The sequence below is a fragment of the Pelodiscus sinensis genome, chromosome 6, assembly GCF_049634645.1.
Source record: "Pelodiscus sinensis isolate JC-2024 chromosome 6, ASM4963464v1, whole genome shotgun sequence".
Lineage (NCBI taxonomy): Eukaryota > Metazoa > Chordata > Testudines > Trionychidae > Pelodiscus > Pelodiscus sinensis.
The window spans coordinates 114,534,507-114,561,307 of record NC_134716.1 but is presented as its reverse complement, the minus strand read 5'-3'; positions in this window follow the sequence as shown (position 1 = coordinate 114,561,307).

Sequence of the window (26,801 nt, the reverse complement as noted above, 5' to 3'; positions counted from 1 at the left end):
ACTCCCTGTCAATGGACACTCTGGCTTTTTATGACTTGACCCTCTGGCCAGATTGTTTATCGTCCCACAACTTCCAAGGGAACAGAGTCCAATAAAGCAGAAATGTAATGATCATGCCCCAGGCTTTGTCATTAATGACAAATGTAATGACATGTACCCCACTCTGGGGGGTACATGCTCTTTTCTGTTGGAATAAGCTATGCAATTTGCGCTATGCAAATTGCATAGCCTATTCCGAGTCTAAGTCGAAAGAGCTTATTTTGAAATTTAGTGCTGACTACACAGCGCCAAATTTCAAAATAAGGCATTGTTCTGCCAAATCCCTTAACCCTCGAGGAACAAGGATTACAGGGATGCCAGAATAGTGCACCCACCATTTTGGGAAATAGCAGGCACTTTTAAAGACGCGGTATTGCTTTTTCAGGGTACTTCCAGTATCCTTCCTGAAAGAGCAAATCAGTCTAGATGTACCCTGGAGTTCACAGTCCCCTTCCCCTTCTGAGTCAGGGATATTTGCCTCCCCTAGGGGAATCCAGGTGTAAGCCAGATGCTTAGAGAGCACTGACAAGGGAGAGTAAAGCCTCTGCAGTCTTAGTTAAGAGGCAGGGGGCTTTTAGCTCATGCTGTAGAGACACATGGCTTTAGCCCCTAATGTTGCAGGTTCAGTTCCTCCTGCTGACGACCAAGTCAGTTGTCTCTATCCCTCTCTTCTGGCCTTCAGCCTGGGGACCCTGTTATTAAACTGCTGGGTTCCACAGACTCACTTTTTTTCCTGGCTCACTTTCTACCATAGGTCTGACACTCAACCCCCTCAGGTCTGGTTGCAGCATACAGCCACTTGCAGAGCGAGCCTCTTCCAGCTATGGCAGGGGCAGGCAAGATAAGGCTTGGGGCCTGGATCCAGCCCACCAAGCCTGTCAATCTGGCCTTCAGCCCGACCCACAGGCAGGGTGGAGCCCTAGAGCTCAGAGTAGCTGGCTATTCCATCTGCCTCTCTGCACCAAGGATAAGGGGGGAAGTTTCATGTGCTGTGAACCCATCCTTCACCCAAACTCCCTCTAAGATCCCATCCTCACCTGCATCCCAATCCCCTACTTTGAGCTCCCTTCTGCACCTAACCTCTGTCCCAGACCCCACACTTCTGCCATAGAAAAGTGTGGCCCTTGACCACTAACCAAAATGTAAGGGGACTGTTAGCCCCTTCCTAAAACTCTGTGGGAGTTTTTGGTTTGCCAGCTCTCAGTATCAAAAGGGGAAGGGTCCATGAGACTGACAGACCCCAGAGACAATGGAAAGCAGCCAACACTCCAGCTCAGCTTGATTGACAGGTTGGACAGGCCAGTGAGGAGAGTGGGAGGCCAGGCCCCGTCCTCCCTGTGAGCTGGGATTGTTCTGGGTCTCTCTGAGCAAGGACACAGCTAAGAGCAGTGCAAGCTGTGTGCAGAAGAAGTCCTGCAGGAACAGAGCCAGACACACACAGCTCAAGGAGCACAGACCCTGTGTTAAGCAGCAGACTGGCAGTGCTCAGAGAAGCAACGCAAGGAGCTGGAGACTAAGGCAGCACAGCCTACAGCTGGGTGTGGTGAGCAGCTGGGACCAGCAAAGTGTGGGGAGAGGCTCTGGGCAGGGAGATATCACCAGCCAAGAGGCCCAGCAGGCCAGACTGGGAGAGGGGTCTGGCCTCTTAGAGCTTGAGGCTGTGTGGTCACTGCCAGAGCAAGCGTGTCCAGCCTGCAGCCCCCCTGCAGCACATCCAGGGCCTCTAAGGGGCCTATAAGGAAGAGACTGTGAACTGTCCTTACACTCTGCAAACTGCTGTTTTGATGTCCCCGTGCTACAGAGCAGGGCTGTGTGTTCTCATTTAACCACTCATTTTTTTCTTATTCTTTTCTCTTTAACCAGGTGATGTTTAATAAATTGTATTTGCTTTGAACCTTATGAAGTCATCACTGGGCCAAGAAAGCCTGCAGTGTAAAGAGAGCACCTCGGAGTGGGGACACCCTAATTCCTGCCCCAGTGACTGCAAGATCGGGGATTAAGCCCCAGGAAACCTGGGCCCAGCCTTGTTGGGGTTTCCAGGACTCTGCTACTCAGGAGAGTGGAGGGGGAGCCCTCAGGGAAGCTGTGGGGTAAAGGAAGTGGGAGCAGGGACTCAGATCCTTTCGCTGGTCCATTTCACCGGGGTGGTATAGAAGCCAGGAAAGTTCCCCACAATAGCGGGACCATCCCCCCCGCTTACACAAAATTTTGGAGTAGCCCTCATCAAAAATTATAGCACACCCCTGAGCTATGGGGAGGTCTCCTCTCTGGCACCTCCTCCTTGTCTCTGGATTTCTCCTCTGTTGAAGACTGCTGTTTTTAGGAGCAGCATTGTCTCTCCCAGCTGGGCAAACAACAATTCTGCCCATTAAACCACATAGCAGCAACCATGAAGGGATTATATACATCCCATCACTGGCACACAGGTTTGAGTCCCCCTTACCTGCCCTTCTGTCAGCCTTCCCGGGATACTGTAGGGCTGTTGCATGGTTTGGTAACATGGTTACTATACAGTCCAATCAGATCACTGCAGCAAGGCGCAATCATGTAGGGCAAGCAAAGTCTGTGCATTCTCCACTTTTTTATATACTACAGTAGCTCCTGGAAGCCCTGTTCTTGGATCAGAACCTCATTGCATTAAGAGCTGAACAGATACAAAACACAAGGATAGTCCGTGCCCCAATGAGGTTACAGTCTACGCATCAGACAAGAGACAATCCATAGATACAGACATACATACAGGGGAGAACAAGGAAACAGACAATATTGGCCTGGATAGGCTGTGGCCTCAGCACACTAGAGCTATGTCTGCACTTGCATATTTTTGCTGCAAGAAGCTGTGAATGAGGCTAAGCATGGAATATCGCCAAGCCTCATTTGAATACCTAATGAGCAGCCATTTTTTTGCAGAAGAGGCTCTTGCACCAGAAGGAACTGTCTACACTGCCCCTTCTTGCTCAAGAAAACCCCTCTTGCACAATGCCGTTACACCGATTATTTTCAGGAATAACGGCATGGGAGCAGTGGAGCTGGTATGTGGGGCATAGGCAATGTGCAGAGATTTTCTGTGCCGAGGGGCTGGAGGGGCCTGGTAGCTGCTTCTGGAGAGCCATGTAGAGCCAGGACAGGCTGGGAGCCTGCCTTAGCCCCAGACCCCCACTATGCCACTGATGGGACTTTTCAATGCGTGTTCTGGTAACAAACAAACAAACAAACATACAAAAACACACACAACCATCCAGGACCCTAACAGTCACCAGAGTTAGTATTGGCCATGTGTGGGGGTGCCAACCTTTGCAACCCTGACCCATGTCAAATGGCTGGAAGCAGTAAACAGACAAGCCTTTATCAACACTCCTGAGTGTCACACCTTCTTTGCAACTCTGCACACGCACCAAACAAATTCATTCTGGTCCCTGTGCAAAAGGCTGGCTTAAGGACAGGGTTAGTAAGATAACATACCCTCCAAATATAATGGAACATTTTACTAACTGGTGGGGGAAAGAGGAAACTTTAGCTCCCAGCCATCTCTCTGTCTCAGAAGTGAAACTCAGCTGCTTCTGCCTTTCCTCCCTAGAGCTCATTTGCCAGGATGGCCCTGAACCTGGAAAGAGGCTAGAACAGTAGTTCTCAAATTTTTGGGCTGCTTACTCCTCATAGCAAGCCTGTGAGTGTGACCTCCCCTTTAAAGTAAAAATACCTTTTTCATGTGTTTATCACCATTGTAAATGCTGGATGCAAAGTGGGCTTTGGGATGGAGGCTGACAGCTCACAACCCCAAGCAGTAGGTTTAATAGGCAGGAGGTTTAAAACAAACAGAAGGAAGTTTTTCTTCACTCAGTGCACAGTCAATCTGTGGAACTCCTTGCCAGAGGATGTGGTGAAGGCCAGGACTTTAACAAAGTTCAAAAAAGAGCTAGATAGATTCCAGGAGGTTAGGTCCATCAATGGCTATTAGCCAGGATGGGTAGAAATGGTGGCCCTAGCCTCTGTTTCTCGGGAGGTGGGTGACAGGGGAGGGATCACGAGGATTATTCCCCCCCCACGCATGTAAAAACCTCAAAATCCCCTGAGGAGACCTGACCACCAGTTTGAGAACCCTTGGGCTAGAGCCCTATTTCTTATTTTACATAAGGACTGTGATTCCGCTTTGCAGCCCCGATTTAGCCTACATGCTGACGTCAAGAGAACCCTAGAAAGTGCCCACATGCCCTGCTAGGATGTGGCCTACATGCCCAGTAGTCCCCACAGATCTAGGGGGGTAGGGTTCTTGAGGTGCAGGCTCCCTGGATCAGCAGGAATTGATCGTACCTTGATGGAGCCACAGCCAGCTGGGTTTGTTAACAAGGTTGGTTAGCACAGCTTTTATCTCATTACCACTATTTTCAAAACACAGCAGCAAGACCTAATATGGCTAGGGCCCCTAATGCTCCTACGGAGGCTGTTCATCACCACGTGGTTCCCTTTCCAGTGACAGAGACTGCAGATGTGAAGTATTTTTCTTTTATTGCCCTCTTTTTGTTAAGCGTTAGCTTTCTGTGTTCGTGCTGAATGAGATTTTTCATACTGAGTCGAGAAGGATAAATCATCCCAGCGGAGAGAAGAGACACTCTGCAGTTATTCTCTCCTTTCCCCTTCCTCCCATCTTGAACAATTTTTTCCCATTTGTTCATCAAATTAAGCCCACTGAATCTTTGTTAGCAGCAGGTGCAATAGTTCAAGCATATGTTAACTGCTGATAACCAACAGTATGCCTCGCATGTGGAACGGAAAATATCTATTTTACAATGGCAGGCAAAGAGGAATTGACTAGAATTAAAACAGAGGAAGAAGGCAACAAATTTGTACAGTGACTTAGTATCAAAAGGTGGCAGGAAAAAATAGGAACAAAATAATCACAGAATCAGAGACTAGAAGAAATGTCAAGAGGTCATCTCAACCATCCCACCAAACAGAGACAGGATTAAGTTTAACTGTTTAAGGCCTACTCTACACTAACTTCCCCATCCATCTAACCTACAAAACTTCAGCTATGCTATTTGCAAATAGCATAGCTGAAGTTGATTTACTTACCATGGTGTCTTCCACATGGTAAGGTCAGCAGGGGCTGTTCTCCCATCGATTCCAGCTTTTTGTCCTGGTGAAGTACCGAAGTCGATGAAAGAGTGTTTGGAAGTCGATTTATTGCATTTAAGCAGATGATATAGCTCGACTGCTGTTGGATCAATTGCTGCAGTGTCAGTCCACTGGGTAGTGAAGATGAGCCCTAAGTAGGATATAGTCTCCCATTTGGGTAATTAAGTGGATTTTGCTAACTTTCTAGGAGTTTTGTAGTTAGTAGTGGGTTCCAAGCTGGGTAGATTTCTGGCCTTTCAGACTAGAGCAAGTCCTGACACAACATACTTCAACCTGTTGAATCCTTTGCAGGACTGGATTAAGACATGCTGAGGCCCTAAGTTATATCAAGTTTAAGAGGTCCCATAGCATTACCACAATTGTGTATTAGTCTAACAGAAAGGATAATTAAAATGGAAATAATAAAGTTTTATATCTGTACATATACACCAGTACATAGGTGAGGATGTAACTAAAAACGAGAAATTGTTTATATTTAGAGGCCTCTCAAACTGAGATCCCAAGCTGTACCTTACTTAGCTTGTGCATAAACCTAGCACTCCCCTCCTTTATTCTGTTTTTTTTTTTTCCAAGCTGCTTCCATTCAGACGAGGAATGGCGGTAAGCTGCTGGCAGGCTGCCAGACAGGTTGTTTACCTTGCATCCCCGGGTAGGGTCACTCGCAGCTCCCATTGGCTGCGGTTCATGTTCCTGGCCAATGGGAGCTGTAAGAAGTGGTGCATACTGCAGGGACTTGCTGGTCAGAGTGGGTCCAAGTCCTGCTTCTCTACCTCCCTAAGGCTCTCAGAGAGTTTGGGTGCGGGGAGGGTTGGACTGGGGCAGGGAATTGGGGTGCAGAAGGGGATGCAGGGTGCAGGCTCTGGGAGAGAATTTGGATGCAGGAGGGTGAGGTCTGCAGCACTTACTTGGGGTGGCTCCTGTAAATGGTCCGCACTCCTTCCCTGGCAGTGGCTCCTTGGGGTGGGGAGAGGCGGGGAGGGGAAGGGCAGGAGTCTCTACACACTGCGGCCCACAGGCACTGCCCCTCAACTCCCATTGGCTTCAGGGGCACTTGGGGCAGGGGCAGTGCACAGAGGCACCTTCCTCCCCAGCCAGAGGCTGCAGGGACATGCTGGCAGCAGCTTCTGAATTTGGAAGTGGTGTGGAGTGGGTGGGCAGGAAGCTGCTTTAGCACTGCTGTGCTGCTGGTAGTGAGGGCTCTCAGGCCCTTTAAAATCTCCTGAGGGTGGCAGGTGGAGCTGGAGACATGCCAGAGGAAATGCACCAGGATGGAACCAGAGGAAAGACCTGGTCTTGAACTTTGGTAGAGGCGGGCCCCCATGTCCCCAGCATGGGCATGATGGGCCTATACAACTCGCTGCCTCCGCTCCCTTGGAAAGCGAGATTAAACTTCTGCCCCTCTCCTCGGGCAGCAACTGCATTTCATGATCCAATTTAACAATGCTCCTTTGTTTCCAATACCCTCCATGGACTTCATTTATTTTTTTCAGTTTATAAAGTGCACCAGTAATCAGTCTGGTCCAGCCTCTCTCCTGGCCCTTGCTGCATAGGATGTCTCGCTCTGCTCCTTCCCCTCCCCTTGCCTCCTCCATGTCACATCACACAAATGAGCCACTCTTGCTCATGCTTACATTTCTCTGCTTCATTGACTTTCCATCTCGTTCCAGACCTCAGCGGAAAAGTGTCTTTCATCACCTGGACTAGGCCTCTTAATTTCCTTTTACATTCTGCTAGTATCTGATATTTAATATTGTTCTGTTTAATTCTGTATTGCACAACTCAATTGATATGAAAGAGGTCACACATGTTGGAGGAACCAGGGTTACCTAGTGGATACAGCATGGTCCTGGGACTAAGGAAATCAACATTTAAACTCATGAAGTGGGCCAGTGGAAGAGCTGGGAATGGTTTCTGTGTGTGCCTCGGTTTCCCCAGCTGTAAAATAGGGATAGAGATGCTGACCTCCTTGTTTTGAGATTTTTTGTTAGACAGTGCTGTCCACAAAAACTTGGCATTTCATAAATCCAGGTCTTTTGCTGGACTATGCTGTTTTTGGAAGAGCACAGGGCTTAATGCCATTGTCTTATTTTAGTAACAATTCAATTTTAATACCATTGACCCAAATCTGGACCCATTACACAGAGTAAATCTGGAGTCACACCAGGAAGCTCAATAGCATTAAAGTCCAGATTTGCACTTGTTTAACTGAGATCCAAATCTGTTTTCTTGTGAGCTACTCTGCTTACATGAGATCTGATTGGCAAAGACAAAGGCTGAGAGCATGCAACAACCTCACACCATTGGGCTTACGATAGTGGCCATGTTTGCTAACACTCTATTACATTTATTTCTATGCCAGCTATCACTGCAGCATCTGGGCGTTTAAATAAATTACTGCTGCCAAACTCATTGCTTTCCCAAGTTATTTCTGGTATCTAGGGGATGAAAGATGCTAGAGAAAGCCATGGGGGTTTTCTCCCCGTCCCCTGGCAGCAGTTCCTCCTAAAACACTGCTTTAGGTTAATTTTGAGCCTATTGGAAAGTAGCCATGCAAAACAATTGCACATTTGAAGGTATTTTTCCTGATTAATGTATATCTCATGAGAGGTTAATTAAACACAGGCGCTGGCTTCCAACTTCCCCTGGGATGCTCAACTCCGTCTCAGCCCCAGATCCCAGCTCTACTCCACCTCTTCCCCCAACCTCTTCCTGCCCAGTTCCACCCCTCCTCTCCTGAGCGCTCCCCATTCTCAGTCCCCCGTCCCAACACCTCCTGCATGCTGCAGAGCTTTTCTTTGGAGTGGGTGCCAGCCCTGTGTGGGCGCCTATGTAATTAAATGAAGAACTTCATTTTCTAGTCCTGTTACTCAAGGTGCAAGACTGCAGCCGTTTCATCACTGTGCCTCAATCTTAATCTTTGAGGCCTCACCTTCAGAAGTTAGAGGAGCAGTTCAATTTGGATAAGCAGTCCATTTCTGATGTGTCTGCTGATATTTACAGTCAGTGTCAGGCTGGTGCTTGTGAACAGCCTAAGCCACCGAATGGCCACCTGCTGAACATCACTTTTGATCATTAATGACAGAGCTCTGTTTCACCAACAGAAGCTGGTGATTCACCTCGTGTCTCTTAACAGTCACATGTAATTTATAATAAACATTGTAAATCTGCAGGCACCCAGGACTCATAGTTATCACAATGGCATACACCACAGCCATTCAGAACTTTGTAACAGAAGTAGGAAGAGAGACAGGAATATAATTCTTTGTCAAAGTAGCAACACCCCAAAACCTGACCTAGCAGAGATTCTCTGCTGGCTTTAAAAGGCCCATGGGAATCAGGAATGCTCTGCTGTTCTATCTAGCAGGCAGAGGAACACATGCACACTTGCCAGTTCATTTATGTACTCAGCAATTTACATTTTCAAAGCTTTAGCTAGCTAAGCCTCATCATACCTCTGCAAGGTAGCTCTCTAGGTAAATATTATGATCCCCATTTTCAGATAAGATCTGAGAGGCAAACTGGTTTCCTAAGGCAATGCAGTGGCCGAAACAGGATTATGACTCAGCAGCTCCTCAGTCCCAATTGCATACTCATTTTCCTGCACCGCACACTTTCTCCCATTAGTTCCCTACACTCTGGGGTGCATCTAGACCGGCAAGATTTTGTGCAAAGGTGGACGCTTTTGTGCAAAAACTTGCCAGCTGACTACACTGGCTGCTTGAATTTGCGCAAGAGCACTGACTTTGTAATGTACAAAATCAGTGCTTCTTGCACAAATACTTTCACGCTCCCCCTCAGGGATAAGGCCTCTTGCGCAAGAATACTTGTGCAAGAAGGCCAGTGTAGACAGGCACCTTAATTTTTTGCGCAAGAAAGCCCAATGGCTAAAATGGCCATCGGAGCTTTCTTGCGCAAAAGTGCGTCTAGATTGGCATGCATGCTTTTGCACAAAAGCACTTTTTGCGCAAAAGCATCCTTGCCAATCTAGATGCTCTTTTGCGGAAAAACTTTTCCGTTAAAAGTATTTCTGCAAAATCATGCCAGTCTAGACGCAGCCTCTCACTTTATAATGTGCTCTATTTCCAGCTGCAGATTGAGACACATCTTAGCATATTCAAGTATTTGACAGGGTGTGTGTGTGTGTGTGTGTCTTTCTAATGAGGATTTTGTTTTCTAGCTTTAGCAAAGCAGCTCTGACCCTGTGTTTATTTTGATGGCACCTCACAATACTGCTTGCATTTTTGACAGCTGCTTTTCAAATGGCTCTATACTTCTTGCCCGTAGCATAGGGGAGTAAATGTTCCCCTCCTGCACTTTCTGAGGAGAGGAATGACTTTGAAATATACTGGTAAGGCAAATCGCACATGATTTCCTAGCTGTTCACAGACAGCAATCATTACACAGCAGTGCTGCAGGATCTGATTTGGTAAATCAGATGATTGCAAGCAAAATATTAAACCATAGGCGGATCTAGATGCCAAGGAGCTAGCGCTCCCCCATGTCACACGGAAGACTCTCTGAAGAAAGGATTTCCCCTCCATAATCCAGCCACTTACAAAAGTGGCTGCTAAAGGGCTGCCCTCTGCCTTAGAGCTGCCCCTTTGGGAGCCTCCTACTTGCAGTGCAGAGTGTAGGAGGGAGAAGGGGGGGGGGGTGCACTGACAGGGTGTTCCTCCTTCACGACTTCTGTACCCTATCTCCACACACAGAGAAGGGGATGGAGGGAGCCTGGCAATGCAAATCTGTCACTCTCACACCCTGTGTGTCTGTCATTCTCACAACCGCCAACTGTCCTTCACTCATCTCCCAATCCAACACATACACGGGGGTTGTTGTTACTTCTTTTAATGCTTGCAAAGTGTGTTAGTTTTGGTTTTTGACTATCCCTGCACTGAACCTCCTCCTACACCCAGCCTCATTCCCCCGACGTGAGTCCCCCTGCACACAAACTCCTTCCCAGAGCTTGCACCCTGAAAACCCTCCGGGACTCCAATCCCCCACCATGGGTGAAGCATGGAGCCCCTCCCACACTCCAAACCCCTCGGCCCAAGACTATAGCCTGCACCCCAACCCCTACCCCAGCCCACTGAAAGTGAGTGAGGATGGGGGAAGGATGGGGATGGGGTAGAGCAGGGGTAGGAAGGAAGTGGGGCAAGGGCATTTGGGTTTGGGGCAGATCTTACATTGCACTTAAATTGAAAAAAGCGATCTTGTGGTTAAAAAGGTTGGAGACCACTGAGTTAGGACTTCTCAGAAGCTGCTCTAAGTTGCTCCAGGCATTCAGTCCAAGCCAGCAGACCCCAGGGCAGAGGAGACACAAACAATTGTTCTTGGTCCCCGTGGCGAGCTCTGCAGCAGTGTAGGAATCAGTCCCCCTGGCAGCCTGCTCTCCCTCCTTCTAGACTTGCACTAGGTGGGAAACTGGGACCATGGGATTGTGTCCAAGGATGTGTCTACACAGCAAAGTTATTTTGGAATAATGGCCATTATTCCGAAATAACTATGCGGGCGTCTACACAGCAATTCCATTATTTTGAAATAATGGATGGCTTATTCAGACTTCTGTAAACCTCATTCTATGAAGAATAACGCGTACTCTGAAATAAGGCATGTGTAGACACTCCACTTCTGCTATTTCGAAATAGCTCCTCACCAGTGCCATTCCAAGTTATTTCTCCTGGGGCTCTAAATCAAGATAGCACATCTACATTAGGGAAGCCTGCCTCGGACTAATTTTGAGGCATCCCTTGCAATGTAGACGTGCTATTTCGAAATAAACTATTTTGGAATAACTATTCCAGAATAGCTTATTCCGAAATAAATGTGCAGTATAGATGTAGCCCAAACGCTGTGCTCCACATCACACAACAGTGTGGCAAAGTTCTCAGTTTGTGTGGCCTCTCCCTATTGATGCCTTACAGGAGGGAAACCAAAAAAAAATACATAAGATTCATGAACACAGTCCCAGATTGATACTTACATACTGGAGCTAGCTTCCCCACCTGCCTAGAGGAAAGGGATCCCCAATAGTAACAGCAGGCATCATCCTCTGCCTTCCTTCAGTGTCCTTACTTCCTTCCAGTCAGTTTATGTAATCCCACCATCTTCTCTTTCATTTAGCCCTATGGCCAAAGCTCTACTCAGTTAATTGACACCCTCTGTCAACTACCTCTCTTCCAGCTAGGTCCCAATTAATGTATATCAGTGGGTATTACCATGACAGGGCGCTGAGTTAGCTTCTGTTACATAGCACGAAATAAACAGTATTATTCCTAATTGATAATAACCCCTCTATGTCTGCTTCATTGTTGATCTTCTACCTCAGACCTCCCCCAGCACCTTCTGCCAAGCTTTCAGCAACAGAGTGAAGGAAACCATATAATATTGGCAAAGGGCGCGCTAATGTCTAAATAATCAGTGTTTTCCAGGGACCTTCAGAATTAAATTAGCTCACCACCTATGGGCGGTTCTTGTCTATAAGGTAATATCCAAATCCTGGGACAAACACTTTCTGAGGCTGTAAGTCTAGCTGCTTGTTAGCTCCCAAGATAAGGTTATTGCTGAGTTTAATGGGGAACATTGTGAAGTTACTGGGATAGAAGATATATTTCAGGTGCTTAAAATCTCAATTTTTTCCTCAGTCTGTGAAATGAGTTGCTTAGGTAGCCACGTTTGGTGTGGGCATACAGATGGTGAGTTCTGAAAGCAGCGGTGACTTACAATAACCAGATCTTGGGTAATAAACAACTTGGCCTTCAAATGTGCACATGCTTTTTGTTTGTTTTATATCCTAGAGCTATAGAGTAAATAATATCCAAAACTTGATTGCTTTTTATTTACCAACTTCCCTCTTGCAAATGGACTTCAGAAGCGATGATGATAGATGCTTCAGAAAAGCTATATTTATTGAGATGTCATATACAAGATTTCCCATATACCATCTCTTTTGTAGCTTGATCTCTGTATATAGAGAAACTTGTTCTCTTACCACTGTAAAGTTGCCTGCAATTGTAGTCAATTGTACCAGGGAGGGACATTTTCCCCCTTTATGTCTGCAGTATTTATGAGATGGCATTAAATATGATCCTACTTTAGTTTTGTAGTTGTCGTCTAAGAGGTTTAGGGAAGGATTTGTTTGGAACAGTTCTTTTGCTTCAGATATTACATCCAGTTCCTTTGCACCCATTCTATACTTGTGAATTCTAATTAACTTTGGAAGTTTTCAGTTACTTGCATTGAGCATTATATTGATTATCACAATGTGGCCCCAGGAGGATTTTGTCAAATTAATTGAGCAAGCAATAATAGTGAAGGAGAAATGTGTTTCCTTGTCACTCATGAGATGATTATAAATCTGTCCCTGCCATTTTTCCTTTCTAACTATCCATTCCTTTTTTTTTGTCATGCCCTATCTCTACTTTTACTCACACCTTGTGCATAGAGCAGACCCTATACTCTTTTTTCCAACCTCTGCTTTTGTCTGTCATTGGCCTCTGCCATCTACTTCTGCCTCATGGCTAGAGTTATCATCTTAAAAGGGAGCGGGGATGACAATATTCAGAACAAGACGCATGTACGCTCAACCTTACCCAACAAACTCATGATCTTTATTTTTCCAAATGCCCACCTCTCACCATAAGAAGGAGAATGATCTTGTGGCTAAAGAACAAAGACGGAAGTTTGGAGGTGTGGATTCTACTGTCTGCATTGAAAGAACTGTCCCTGTGACCAATGTTCCCTCTACTCTTTTCCATGCATGTGTCTATTTTTTCCATCCATGTGCAGGACACATGGGTACTGAGGCATGTGTGACTGTGAACCAGAAACACAAAACCCAGCTGTGGGTGTTCTGCTAACCAGCGAGGCAGCATTCAAATCTCCTCTGATTGGCCACACAAGTGCACAGCTTACAGGGAGCACACTACCTGTGACTCTCATTAAACCACCTACATCGTGCAACTTTTGGTATCTAAATAACAATTGCCTGAAAGACGGCCAGAGCTCTCATCACTCAGCCCCTCTGATATGCAGGCTGTTATACATTGTGGTTCCCAGATGTAGAGTTACTTGCACCCAGTTGGGAAAATATTGAGCCCTGCAACCTGATGAGATTGTCCCTTGCTGCACAGATGTCTCTGAGTGTCAAGTAGAGCTAAGGAGCATTAAATCATCACCTGAACACAACTGAGAAAAACAAGTGAAGGTCACTTTGCCCTGTGGTGTAGATTTTCTCCATCTTCTCCCAATCTGTAAGTGTTAAGTGTAGGTTTTTTTTTTTTTGCTATTTATTGTTTTAATTAAATGTGGGATGCCTTGCTGTGTGATTTGTCACTGTGTGTGAAGGGCACATTATACATTGGGGCTTCCCCTACTGCGACAGGCCTCTGCATCAAAACAGAGCACTCTTATATGGGACTCAGGAGAGCTCACTTAAAATCCAGTTTTTGTGTTTTCATTGTTGATGTACAGATTGTGGCTGCACTTTAGGACTTGTTCTCACCTTTATATCGGGTGGTTGTTCTTTTTGACTCCCTATCTACTAATATTCATTTAAAACCCCCCACTAATCCAGTCCAGTGCTTCTCTTGTCTTGAACACCTCAAAACCAATGAACAATGTATCTTCAGAGATATCTTAACTATTTTCATTGGTTTCTTAGTATGCTAAAAAAGTAAATTAATATTAAGAGGAGATAGTTAAATTACCATAGGGATGGCATGCATTTTTAATATATTTAATCCTCAACCCCATAAGCCGGAACACTTTCAATTTAACTTCACATTACATCAGTGAACTAGACAAGTATTAACATTTCCAGAAAAGGCAACAGCCTCCATGGGCCCTTGGACAAGGTTTGTGTGTGTGTGTGCGGGGGGGGGGAAGGGTGGGTTGAGAGCAGAAGGAGAGGGGCTGAGGGCCTGGGGTATGATGCCCCCTAGGTCCTTACCACTGTCTAGAGCACATGGCACTGCATCTACAGTTGAAAGGGGCTCAGAGCAATTGCACCCTTTGCCCCTCCCCTTTTCGGTGATCCTGACAATTTTACAAGTGGGCAACTGAAGCACAGAGATAGAAGAACTTTAATAGGGGCTACACATACAAACCGCTAGTTCAAATTTAAATCGAACTAGCGGAGCGCTTAATTGGAACTAGGTAAACCTCATTCTACGCGGAGTAACGCCTAGTTTGAATTAAGTAGTTTGAATTAAGGGCTGTGTAGCCACTTAATTTGAACTAGTTGGAGGCTAGCCCTTCCCAGCTTGCCCTGGTGGCCACTCTGGGCCAAACCAGGGAAACTCTTCTGCCCCCCTCCCGGCCCAAGAGCCCTTAAAGGGGCCCGGTCTGGCAACAGTGCTTGTGCCAGTTGCAAGCCTGCCAGCACCCAGCCAGCAGACCCTGCACCTGGCACGGCATGAGCCAGCCACCCAGCCCTCTGCCTCTTCCCAGGACCAGACTGGCGACTCCCAGGAGCCTGCCCAGGCGCTCGCCTGGTCTAGTGTGGAGATCGTGGACCTCATTGAGGTTTGGGGGGAGGCCTCCAACGTCCATGATCTCTGCACTAGGCACAGGAATGTGGCCGTCTACAGCCGCATGGCTGACAGCCTGGCCACCAGAGGCCACATGCGGACCTGGGAGCAGGTTTGCATGAAAATCAAGTTGGTCCAGTGAGACTCCTGACCCTGAGCTTAGAACATAAAAACAGAAGAATGACCTTACTGGGTCAGACCAAAGGTCCATCTAGCCCAGTAGCCTGTCTGCCGACAGTGGCCAACCCTAGGGACCCCAGAGGGGATGGACCGAAGACAATGACCAAGCGATTTGTCTCATGCCATCCATCTCCAGCCTTCCACAAACAGAGGCCAGGGACACCATTCCTACCCCCTGGCTAATAGCACTCCATGGACCCAACCTCCATGACTTTATCTAACTTCTCTTTAAACTCTGTTATAGTCCTACCCTTCACAGCCTCCTGTGGCAAGGAGTTCCACAGCTTGACTATGCACTGTGTGAAGAAGAACTTTCTTTTATTAGTTTTAAGCCTGCTACCCATTAATTTCATTTGGTGTCCTCTAGTCCTTATATTATGGGAACTAATGAAGAACTTTTCTTTATTCACCCTCTCCAACCACTCATGGTTTTATATCTATCATATCCCCCCTCAGTCTCCTCTTTTCTAAGCTGAAAAGTCCCAGTCTCTTTAGCCTCTCTTCATATGGAACCTGTTCCAAACCCCTAATCATTTTAGTTGCCCTTTTCCGAACCCTTTCAAAGGCCAAAATATCTTTTTTCAGGTGAGGAGACCACATCTGTACATAGTACTGAAGATATGGCATACCATAGTTTTATACTTCCCCTCCTCCTTGTTCCCCTGGCTTCCCCCTTCCAGCTCCCTCCTCCCAGGTTTCCCCCTCCCCTCTCCCACCCTCTCTCTTCCCAGTCTCCCCAGAGGTTAATCCCCCTCCCCCAGTTTTGTTAAATAAAGAGAGTTTCTATTTTTGAACACACATGTCCTTTATTTTTTACATCAGGAAGGGGGGCTAGGGAGGGGTAAGTGGAAGGAGGTGAGGGAGGAATGAGGCACGAGCCTCTGATGGGGAAGACTGGGGTGGCTCTACGGGCTCCTCGGAGTGGAAGCTCTCCTGCAGGGCCTCCTGGATCCTGACAGCCCCCCGATTGACCCCCCCGGATGGCAGCCTGCGGCAAGTGCCGCTGGGCTGATGTGCCAAGTGTGGGCACTCAGGGCACTCCAAGACAGGACTGCTTTGCTGTCCCTCATCGAGGTAGACAAGCAAGCGGGGAACCCTGAGAACTGTCTGTCCGGGGTGGGGGTCGGGTCCCTTTAAGCACAGCCCTCGGCTAGCCTGAGGCAGCAGCTTCACACTCTAAGTCCTAACCTGATGCCCTGCCGGCACTGGTTCCGGCCAGCCTTAACTTCGGTTCAGGGTCCACTCAATGTAGACATGCTATTTCGAATTAGCAAAACGCTAATTCGAATTAGTTTTTAGGTCTAGATGCACTAATTAAAATTAACTTATTTCGAATTAACTAATTCGAATTAAGTTAGTTCGAATCAGTGCTGTAGTGCAGACATACGCTAGCTGTTCAAAATACAGGAAAGAATTAAGAGTTATACCACTTATATTTCCTTTAACCATGGAAAAGCTGCTTATCTGCTTTGGGAAATAGGGACCTTAAGATGAAAAGCTTGTTTTGAAGAGACTGTCAAGGATGAAAGCTTTCAAATACCATTTTTGTGTGAAATTTGTAATGAGTTTTTTTTACATAGCTCTGTCACTGATTTTTAGCATACATTTGGTAACATTTATCCAAAGCAGCCATCTTCTACAATATTAAATTCTCTCTATCATGGGAAACAACTTCCCTACTATGCAAATGACACGAATACACAAAACCAAACAAACATTTTAATGCATTTCATCTCTGCATTTCATCTCTGTCTCTTTTATTGGGAACTCAAGAACTATGATTTTGAAATTTTCCATAGTACAGGCTTAAATGTAAGCTGGTTACTTTGTGAGGTTTCTTTCTAAGAGTTTTAACCTCAAATTTATACACAGTAGTTCTCCAAGAGGTTAGCAGCTCTAGGGCAATATTGAACCTTAATTCAACTCCCATTAACATCCTTTGGCTGACAAGAGCAGTAGACTGGATTCTGTTTTTCCATGTAGAGAGAATCACCACCACAAGGGATAAAGTAGTGGAAATGAGAGGTATTGTATGGATGAAAAAGGTCCCTGTAAACATCTGCTCATCTACCTCATTGTCCTCCTTCAACTCCCTCAGCTCTGATGCCTACAAAAATATTCAACAATAGTTAGGCAGCTGCTGTACTATATCCACTGCTTAGTACAGGCAGTCCCCGGGTTACGTACAAGATAGGGACTGTAGGTTTGTTCTTAAGTTGAATCTGTATGTAAGTCGGAACTGGCGTCCAGATTCAGCCGCTGCCGAAACTGATCAGTTTCAACAGCGGCTGAATCTGGATGCCAGTTCTGACTTACCTACAGATTCAACTTAAGAACCCCAGGCGTCCCCAAATCAGCTGCTGCTGAAACTGATCAGCGGCTGATTCCAGGAAGCCGGGGGCAGAGCAACTCTGCCTCGGGCTTCCTGTAGTCAGCCGATGGTCAGTTTCAGCAGCGGCTGACTTGGGGACGCCTGGGGCAGAGCAGCTGGAGTGCTGCTGGGTTGCTCCAGTAGCGCCGAGGAGCGGTGCTACTGGAGCAACCCAGCAGCACCCCAGCTGCTCTGCCCCAGGTGTCCTGATTCAGCCGCTGCTGAAACTGACCAGCAGCGGCTGAATCAGGACGCCTGGGGCAGAGCAGCTGGGGTGCTGCCGGGTTGGTCTAGTAGCGCCGAGGAGTGGCGCTGCGGGACCAACCCAGCAGTGCCCCAGCTGCTCTACTCGAGGCGTCGTGGGCAGAAAAGCCTGATCTGCTGGGGCACCCCATCAGACCAGGGAGACGTGGAGCAAAGCCGCAGAGGATGCCCGCAGCGGGACAGCCCAGGCGCGCCACGGCTGTCCTCTGCGGGCAGCCTCCGAGGCTTTACTCTCCATCTCCCTGGTCTGCTGGTCAGACCAGGGAGACGGGGAGCAAAGCCGCGGAGGACGCCCGCAGCGGGACAGCGGGACGCCCTCCGCGGCTTTGCTCCCCGTCTCCCTGGTTTGACCAGCAGACTAGGGAGATGGGGAGCAGCTTTTTTCGCCCCGGAGAACGCGGGCGGCGGGACCGCGGCTCATCTGGGCGTCCCGCCGCTCCCGTCCTCCGGGGCGAGAAAAGCCCCGTTCGTAACTGCGGATCCGACATAAGTCGGATCCCCGTAACTCGGGGACTGCCTGTACTCCCTTTATAATGGTCTCATTGTTTCTAGTTGTGTTTCTTCCATCTGTTTGTTACAGCCACTTGTTGCCTCAAACTCTTTTGAGCAGTGACTGTCTTTTGTTCTGTGTTTGTACAGCACTTAGCACATGTGTCTCTTATCTCTAATTTGGACCCTGGGTGCTATAGTCTACAATTAATAATCCATCACCACAATAGGGTTCTATAGAATTTACTCTATAAGCCTCTACATATGAATAGAGAACAATAACCTTTCTATATGCATTTTTAAAAGCATCCTATAGAATTCAATAAAAGAAATAAGTGTGTCTATGGAATGATTCAGAAAATCTATTAAAATGTAGTCTATTAAATGCAGTGGATTTTCCCCCAGAAGGAAATGCTTAACGGAGCCTTCTACTACACGGGCAGAAAGAAATGTACATGTATAAAGGGGTGACACATTACACACTGATCAAGTGTGTTTGTCTGCACTGCCTTATTAAAACCTTTTGGCTATTTAGCCCTTCAGCTGAGTCATACTCCTCTGTGATACTCAAATCGCTTCCGGGTACATCTAACAGGGGCCCATATCAGTGTCCTCTGCAGGTGTCTCCATGCCTGTCTCTGTTTTTCCCCCTCAGTCTCTTTCCCTACTTGGAGAGAATGGCACTTCCAGGGCTTCCCCTCCTGAAGAAAACTTCCACAGTCCCCCTGGTAGTCTGCTCACCTTGGAACTCTGCCCCCACTCTGACTACTGCTGAGCTTTGGAGATCCTTTTGTACCCCTCCCTGGTCCCTGATTGGCCAGTTCCTCTGTCTCTCTAGCCTGTTAGAGGGCTTGTCCATGGCTTTTTCTGAGCCAGGGCCTTGTCTGCCCTGTTACAACATCTTGAAAAACATTACGATACTTTGCACTTACATACTACAGCATTTCAGATATCTCTCAAACTAATTTAAAAGCTGGTAGCAAGTATTGCTATCTCCATTAGAGTGGAGTGAATAATTGATATTTTGGTTTGCTGTCTGAATTGAGAAACCTGAAAAAAAGTTGAGTGTTGACCTGAAATAAAAAAAATGTTCTGCTTTTCTCACCAAAACAAATTGAAACAAAATAAAACAATTTAGGTTAAATGAAATATTTCACTGAACCCAACAAAAATGTTTTGGTTTTAGCTGATTTTTTTTTTACCCTTTAATGGCAGAGTCCAAACTAGAACTCAGTCTTCCTAATCCCATGTTTGGTTTATTGGGTCACAAGTGCCTACTCATTGCAACATACGTGCAGTGAAGGGGCGGAATGGACCTTAAACAGGGAAAATGAAAGCACTGTGAGTTATCTTTTAAAATCAGTTAGTTAATGTTTGGAAAGAGAATTGCAAGTACATTAGTGTTAAAGTGAAAAAGCAAGAGCAGTGAAATGCTATCCAAAACTGTGACTATCCTATCTCTAAGGAAGGGGCTTGAAGCTGTTCTGTGACCATATCATTGTATAAATTTAGCTCTCTGTTTTCTTTGTTAAAACTACACCCACACACGAAAGCGCTTTTCCTCAAGTTTGCCACACAGATATATGCAGTAATTAAATAGTCTTCTTATATAACTTTTTTCACACTTTCAAAAATGCAAGGTATGAAATGGAGAAAACATACTTTCAACAAGTCCATCTTTATGAGACTGCTAATACTTGCATACTTTAAAATAGTCTCCCTTGGTAAGGGGTGGGGGAACCATTTTTTGGTGAGGGGCCATTGACCCACAGAAAAACCAGTTGGGAGCCAAACACAGGTGAGCAGCAGGGGAAAAAACCCCCAAAACTCACTAACATTCCTTCCAACATGCCTAAAAAAAAACAAGCCAAAAAAACCTCACTGGCCTGTCTCTCAACAAGCTTGGCATTTCCCCTGGCAGCAGGGTGAGCCAGTGTTCACACTCCAATCCTGGCAAGGTGAAGAGTGAGGCTTGGAGATTTGCTGTGTGGCTGGAGCATGAGAGCTGCCTTGGGGGAGGAGGGGAAGGAGAGGTCGTGAGCCTCTTTGTGGGCCAGATCTAAGACAGACAGGACCCCGATCTGGTCCACAGGTTCCCCACCTCTGCCCTAGATACATGTAAGGACCCTCTTTGCAAACCACCGTAACCCATTGTTTCTTCTTGTCCATTCTCTCTTCTCAACCCCCCCTCTCCTCCCTCCAAATCCACTGTGTTTGGGACTTTCACTGAGCTGTGTGCTAGCAAAGGGACAGTCAGAAAGAGCTGATTTTTGTGATTCACAGCTTTGAGTGCACTCACAATACTGACTCTGTTCATTGTTTCTTGGCTTCTCCAGATGCACCCTTAAGGACTAGCTACTACACACTGCTGGAGCTCCTCCATCAGATAGGGAGGGGAAACAGGTGGAGTAAGAGGCATGTTTAGAGACATGCTGCAGTCAACAGATGCAGTACATAGCAAACCAAGAGCATGGAGGGAGGCTATTAACGAAAAACATAGGCTGGATAACCTGGAAAGGAGACATAGGCAGGAACAGATGCTAGATGGACAGGAATGGATGATAAAGGTACTGGAGGGGGGGAGGGCAGATAAAATTGCTCAAGTCCTGCATTGGCTGCAATATGCAGCCAATACAAAACATCTTTTCCTGCCATCCCCAAAGTCCTCCTCCACATTCCTCACATGTTCCCATTCCATTGCAATCCATCCCTCTAGACTGGTTTCTTCATGCTGCTATGAGAGTCTGAACTGAGAGTCTGCTTCTTATTGCCATGTTTCCATTTACCAAAAAAAAAAAAAAATCCTTTAATTAAAATCTAATCTTTGAAACAAAATGCATCTTTATATCACACACACTGTAACTGCTGCTAAAATTCAAATACAGTGGCTATAGGTAGGAACATTTGCTAAGTTCAATTAAAGTTCAGGAAACAAGCATTAAAGGGGCCATTTTAGGTGGCAAGTAAACATTGCCTGACCAAATCTATGACATACAGACACATACTGATGCTCATTGTCAAAATTCTCTTTCAGAGCCCTCTTGATTTGAAAGTTCAGGACCTGGAACATCACACGTCCCTTCTCTCTCTGTCACTGTTCCATGCATCTTGTCAGTCCATGCTCATCTGTTTTCTGAGCCCCTGACATGGATGAAGAAAATGCAGTGACCCTGTGGACTTCCTCTGACCCACATTTGTTCTCATTTTTTTCTTTGAGTTTTGGCATCCCTCTTGCCTCAGAACTTCTGATCTCTTCCTTATTTGGCTTCTCTCATACTCATGTGTCCTTATTTGGTTTCTGTGCCCATCATCTCTTCACTTCTTGCCCTTCCCTGCTTTCCTCTGGGCTCAGAGCCTTGCCACAATGCTCAGACAGAGGCAACTTTGAATGCCCTCTCTCTCTGCCCATGCTGACCCATTCCCTCCCATTTGCCCTTCACCTCAGTCTGTGACTTAGAGGTGCCCCTCCTGAAGCCCACTAGTTGGCTTATCCATTAGATTCATCCCTATCCTGGTCTCTACCCTCACGCTGCTTCATTCCCAGTCTTCCTCATCCATCTCTGTTCCTGCTGTTAGTCAGCACAATCCTGTAATGAAGCTATATGCAGCAAACATCAGCTACAGTGTCAGTGTGAGTCTCTATTCTCTGCTCTATCACCTATCTGGGAAGAAGGGATTAAAATCCAGATTCTTCAGCCCCAGAAGCATAGATTTGTACTGTTTGGGTTAAAGGAGGTCTTTGGAACACATCCCAGTAGGACAGCCACTAGAGGGCAGCATGTCACCAGCAAAACCAGTACATTACATTGCCTCTCAATGGCTCTTTGTCCCTTTCTCCTTCCTTCGCTTACATTTGGGCCAGTGTCTCTCCAAATTCTGCCCTTAGTGTGCTCTTCCCCTTTCTGATGTACCCCTGGGAGAACCCATCTTTTCCCCTAGCATTTCCATCTGCCCATCCCCATCACCACCAACCCCAAATGTTTAAAAGTAACAAGCATGCCTTTAAATCACAAATATTTTTTTAACATAAAAACAGTCTTTTTATTTGCTTTATGCTTTCTGAGCCTTGAAGCTTGAGCTGGACAGGAAACAGTTTGCTTGTTCCATAAGAATTTTTTTAGATTTCAATTGTTTTCACAAGCCCATCATCTGAAATGTTTTTGGTTGGAACAAACACATTTTTCATGAGAATTTTGAAATGTTTCATTTCAGTTTACCCTTTGTAGTGTTTAAAATGCTTTTAGAACAACTTAGCTAGAATTTCAAATGAGAAACCGTTTTGATTTTGACAATTTTTAAACTTTTTTCTTCCGTTGTTTTTGAAAACAGGAAATTTGTCGAAACCTACACTTTACATATTAATTTTTGACCCACCTTTTACATATTAATTTTTTGATGAACTGGCATTTTCCAATGAAATAACATGTTAGAACATTTCTAACCAGTTCTACTTTAGGGTAGACTTGCTTGACATTACAAGTTTTTCTCCCTAACCTTTTTCTTTTAAAGAAAAGTTGAGATTCTCAGGCCCGGTCACAGAATTATAGAAAAGTAGAGCTGGAAGGGAGCCTCAAATAATCATCTAATTTGATAGTTCTCATCTATTCCAGACAACTCTGAGGAAGCTGATTTGTCTTGCGAACCTCTCCAAGTTTCATCTCATGGAAAAACTACTTGCTTACAAAATCAGACATAAAAATACATTGCAGGCAAAGAAGATGGTGGGACATGCTAGCCACCACTTCCAACAGCTCCCATTGGCCTGGAACAGAGAACTGCGGCCACTTGAAGCTGTGGAGGGCTGGTGCTTGCAGACGGTCAGTGTCAGCAAAATATCTCACAGCCCAGTATCAGACTATTCTGATGGCTGCAGGTTGCCAACCACTGTTCTTGTATGCAAGACCTTACTTGTCTTCCTCTTCATAAGTATTCATAAGTATCCATAATTAATATTTATTCATAAGTAATAATTCCAAGGAAGAGGCATTGCACTGCCTTTTAGATCTATGAATGAGAGTGTGATTGCCATAGAAAGCAGAGAGAACCCACTAGCATTAGCAGCAAAGTGCTCCTTTAGTTCAGGTAACAGAGGCCTATACATTTGGAGCTGAAAGAGCAGGGTTCTAGTCCAAGACATCTGTGCCTGTTTGGGGAACATGGATTCATTATAGAATGAGCCACATACAGCTCATTAATCAGGCTTCCTCCATGATATAATAAGTAACTTCCCAGGTTTCCCGGGAGGGCAGATTATTATGTGTCAGTGCCTGAGGAATTCACTTTGAAATTATGCACGTCTGGTTCTCAATCACCCACTGCCATATATAATGGAATATATTCTCTTAGGTCTGCCTGAATAGCAAGCTGTTATCCGGGGAACTCTTCATTAACTAAGCATTATCACACAGCTGACTATGTTTCAGTTTTATAAGGTTATTTAAGCTTTTATTTACAGTGGTGGTAGTTAGAGAGATATACACTAGAATCACAATATGACAATACTGTATTTTACTTTTATTTTATATCCCCCCAAAGTCTTCAAAATTATTAAAGAAAAGGGCGATTGTCAAAGCAAAACCAACACAACCACTTTTTCCTGTTATTATTAGAGCTCTTACTACTTTCCTAATCTTCACCACATCCCCACATTTGTTTTATGTGTTACTGATGTAAACAGGGTCTGAACCACTGCTTCCAATGCAGCCAGCTAGAAGGGGAAAAGAGTCCTGGGTGTGGGTATGCTTACTCAGTTCTTTAGCCCTGCAAGATAATCAACTGTTGATATGTAAATACAGCTCATGCTAGAATGGGAAAGAGATCCCAGGTGTGGTTATGTAAATTCAGTTCAGCCAGTGCTATAGGCCCGATGGATGGTCAGTTGTTAGAATGGAATGTTGTGTATTGTAACTAATTTTGCTGTTGTGAGGTCACAAACCATGTTAACCCTAAATGTAGGAATTGTAAAATACGACCACCAGTGCTTGCAGGAGAGACACTGTCATTGTAAAGAGTCTTGAATGGACAAGCCTTCCCCGTCCAGACTCAAGTGGATAGAATTGGGGGGAAGGAGTTTGAATCAGCCAGCTACATGCCCTCCAGGCATGTGCTGTAAAACTGGTTCAACCTCTCTCTGCCCCCCCCCCGTTCTAAGGATAGACTTAAATAGACTCCATAAGGAGTGTCTTTATTATTATTATTATTATTGCTCCTGCCAACCACAGTGGGGTGGTTGGCAGGAACAAGCGGCTAGCAGGTGGCTGGCAGGAGCGGCTGGCAGGCACCTGGTAGGAGCACCGGCAGGCAGCCAGCAGGGTGGCTGGCAGGTGCAGGTGGCCAGCAGGGCGGCTGGCGGAAGCAGACGGTGGGCGTCCGGTAGGTGCAGCAGCAGGAGGCTAGTGGGGCAGCTGGCAGGAGCAGGCGGCCAGCAGGGAGGCTGGTGGGAGTGGCCGGTGGGCAGATGGTAGGAGGAGTGGGGAGTGACTAACGGAGTGGGTGAGATGCCTCCTATATCCCTCAGCCTTCCATCAGATAGACTAACTCATATACTTTTGTAAAAGGTCTGTAAACGTTCAGTCTTCATGGAATAAACAAACCACTAGTGGCAGGGATAAGGAATCGTTTCTTTGTAGGTTAGTTATTCCATATTTGACCACTTGGGGGTTTCTTTTACCTTCCTTTTGAAGAATCTGGTAGTGGCTGCTGTCAGAGTATGTTTACACAGCAGTGTTATTTTGGAATAACGGCCAGGTCTACACTATTGGAGAAAGTCAACCTAAGATGCACAACTCCAGCCAGGAGAATAGTGTAGCTGGAGTAGTATTTCCTTACTCCTAGCAACCCATCAACTTCCCTTACTCCTTACAAACCAGTGGAGTACTGGGATTGATTGGGGGTGATGTCAGCAGTTGATTTAGTGGGTCCTTACTAGACTCGTTAAATTGAACCTCAGAAGATCAGTCTACTAAGGATCAATCTCTGGATAAGTGAAGACAATTACTTTGATAATTTGCCCCTCATACTTTATGAAATTGGCTTATGAATATAAATATGCATAACTCGAAGATGCTTTGGACAAAATACCTCATGTAACCTATCAATTTTAATGTTGAAGTCTGCTGGATCTGTATATCTTATTTGGGTACATGTATTATTCATGTATGAAAAGTTAGAAATATGAGATATAAAATGGCTTATGGTTTTAAATGTGCAAATGTAAGCCCTCAGTGGTGCTCCAGGAAGACTTAATGACTGGTTGATCAACTTATTGACTTGACACTAGCCTTGTTTGTCCTTTAACAGTGATTGATCTTTAGCAGTGGTTGATCTTAGGAAGACATGTGATTATACCACCTGATAGTAGGATACAGTTTGAACAGGCAATTTTCCATGGAAGGTGAAGGTAGAGAACAAAACATTCCCATCCAAGGAGAATCTATATCAGGGCTACTCAACTTTGGAAGTCCTGGTGTCCACAATGATACAGCACATGCTGAGAGCCACAGCTTAAGTGTGGTTGCAGATACATGCAAATATATGCAAACAGCTTCTTTCTCACTGATGGGCATGAATACAAAGATTAAGGCAAGACTACACAAGACACAGGCCCCATTTAAGTCAGTTCTGCTGATATTCATAAAATGCAATATTTACCTGATTTCTACCCATATCACAGCACCTTTAATGAGCAATGTCACTCCAGGAATTTAACTGTTAAAACACATATCAACAGAAGACCATTATATTGACTGTTTGTTTGTTTTGGCTTCCACTTGTGGGCCGCGTGTTGAGCCTCGTGTAAACCCAAACCTCACCACGGGCCGCATGCGGTCCACAGGCTGGGTGTTGAGTAGCCCTGATCTATATAAACAAGCAACTCTTGTGTGGAGAATTCCTAGCTATGTTTCCCTATGTCAGATGAGGTGTTCTCATTCGGATGCATACCAATAGAGTTTTCTGCCATAAAGTCAGCAGAATAGCCTCTGGAGGGCAGTATAGAACATGGGTATGATTTGCAGCAACAGAGAGAAGCCCAAGGAATGAAGAAAATTATACGTAACAGACCTGACTAGAGATGGAGAAAATTTGTGAATAAATGATTTGATGACAGTATTTGACCATTTAGAGACTCAGTTAAATAATAAAACATGAATTCATAAATAGTTAATGAATCATAGACAGGAAGGTCTGGCAGGGACCTTGAGAGGTTGTCAAGTCCAGCCCCGCGCACTGAGACGGGGCCAAGTAAACTTAGACCGTCCCTGACAGGTGTGTCCCTAACCTGTTCTTAAAAACCTCCAGTGATGAGGTTGCCACAACCTCCCTTGGAAGCCTTTTTCAGAACTTAACTATTCTAGAAATGTTTTCCTAATATCTAACCTAAATCTCCCTTGCTGTAGATCAGTGTTTCTCAGTGGCTGCTAGTGGGCCCATGCAGGGGTGGGGAACCTAAAGCAGGGGTGGGGAACCTAAGGCCTGGGGGCCGAATGTGGCCCCTGGCTTGCCTGGATCCGGCCCCTGAAGCTCAGGGCTTCTTCCCAGCATTGGGGAACCCACACTGGCACTCCAGCCCCCCACCATCTCTCCATGGGTCTAGAATACACAAAATCTACTAGCCTGTGCTCTGATGTGCAAGGGGAACTTGGGGAGTGTCTTTCTCCTTCTCAGTCAGGGGTCACATCACTAGGGGTTTGTTTGTTTTTTCTAGCTTCTCATTTGTATGTGGACCCCGACTGATTTTTCTGTGGGTCAGCTGCCCCTGACCCAAAAGGTTCCCCACCCCAAACTAAAGGCTCCAT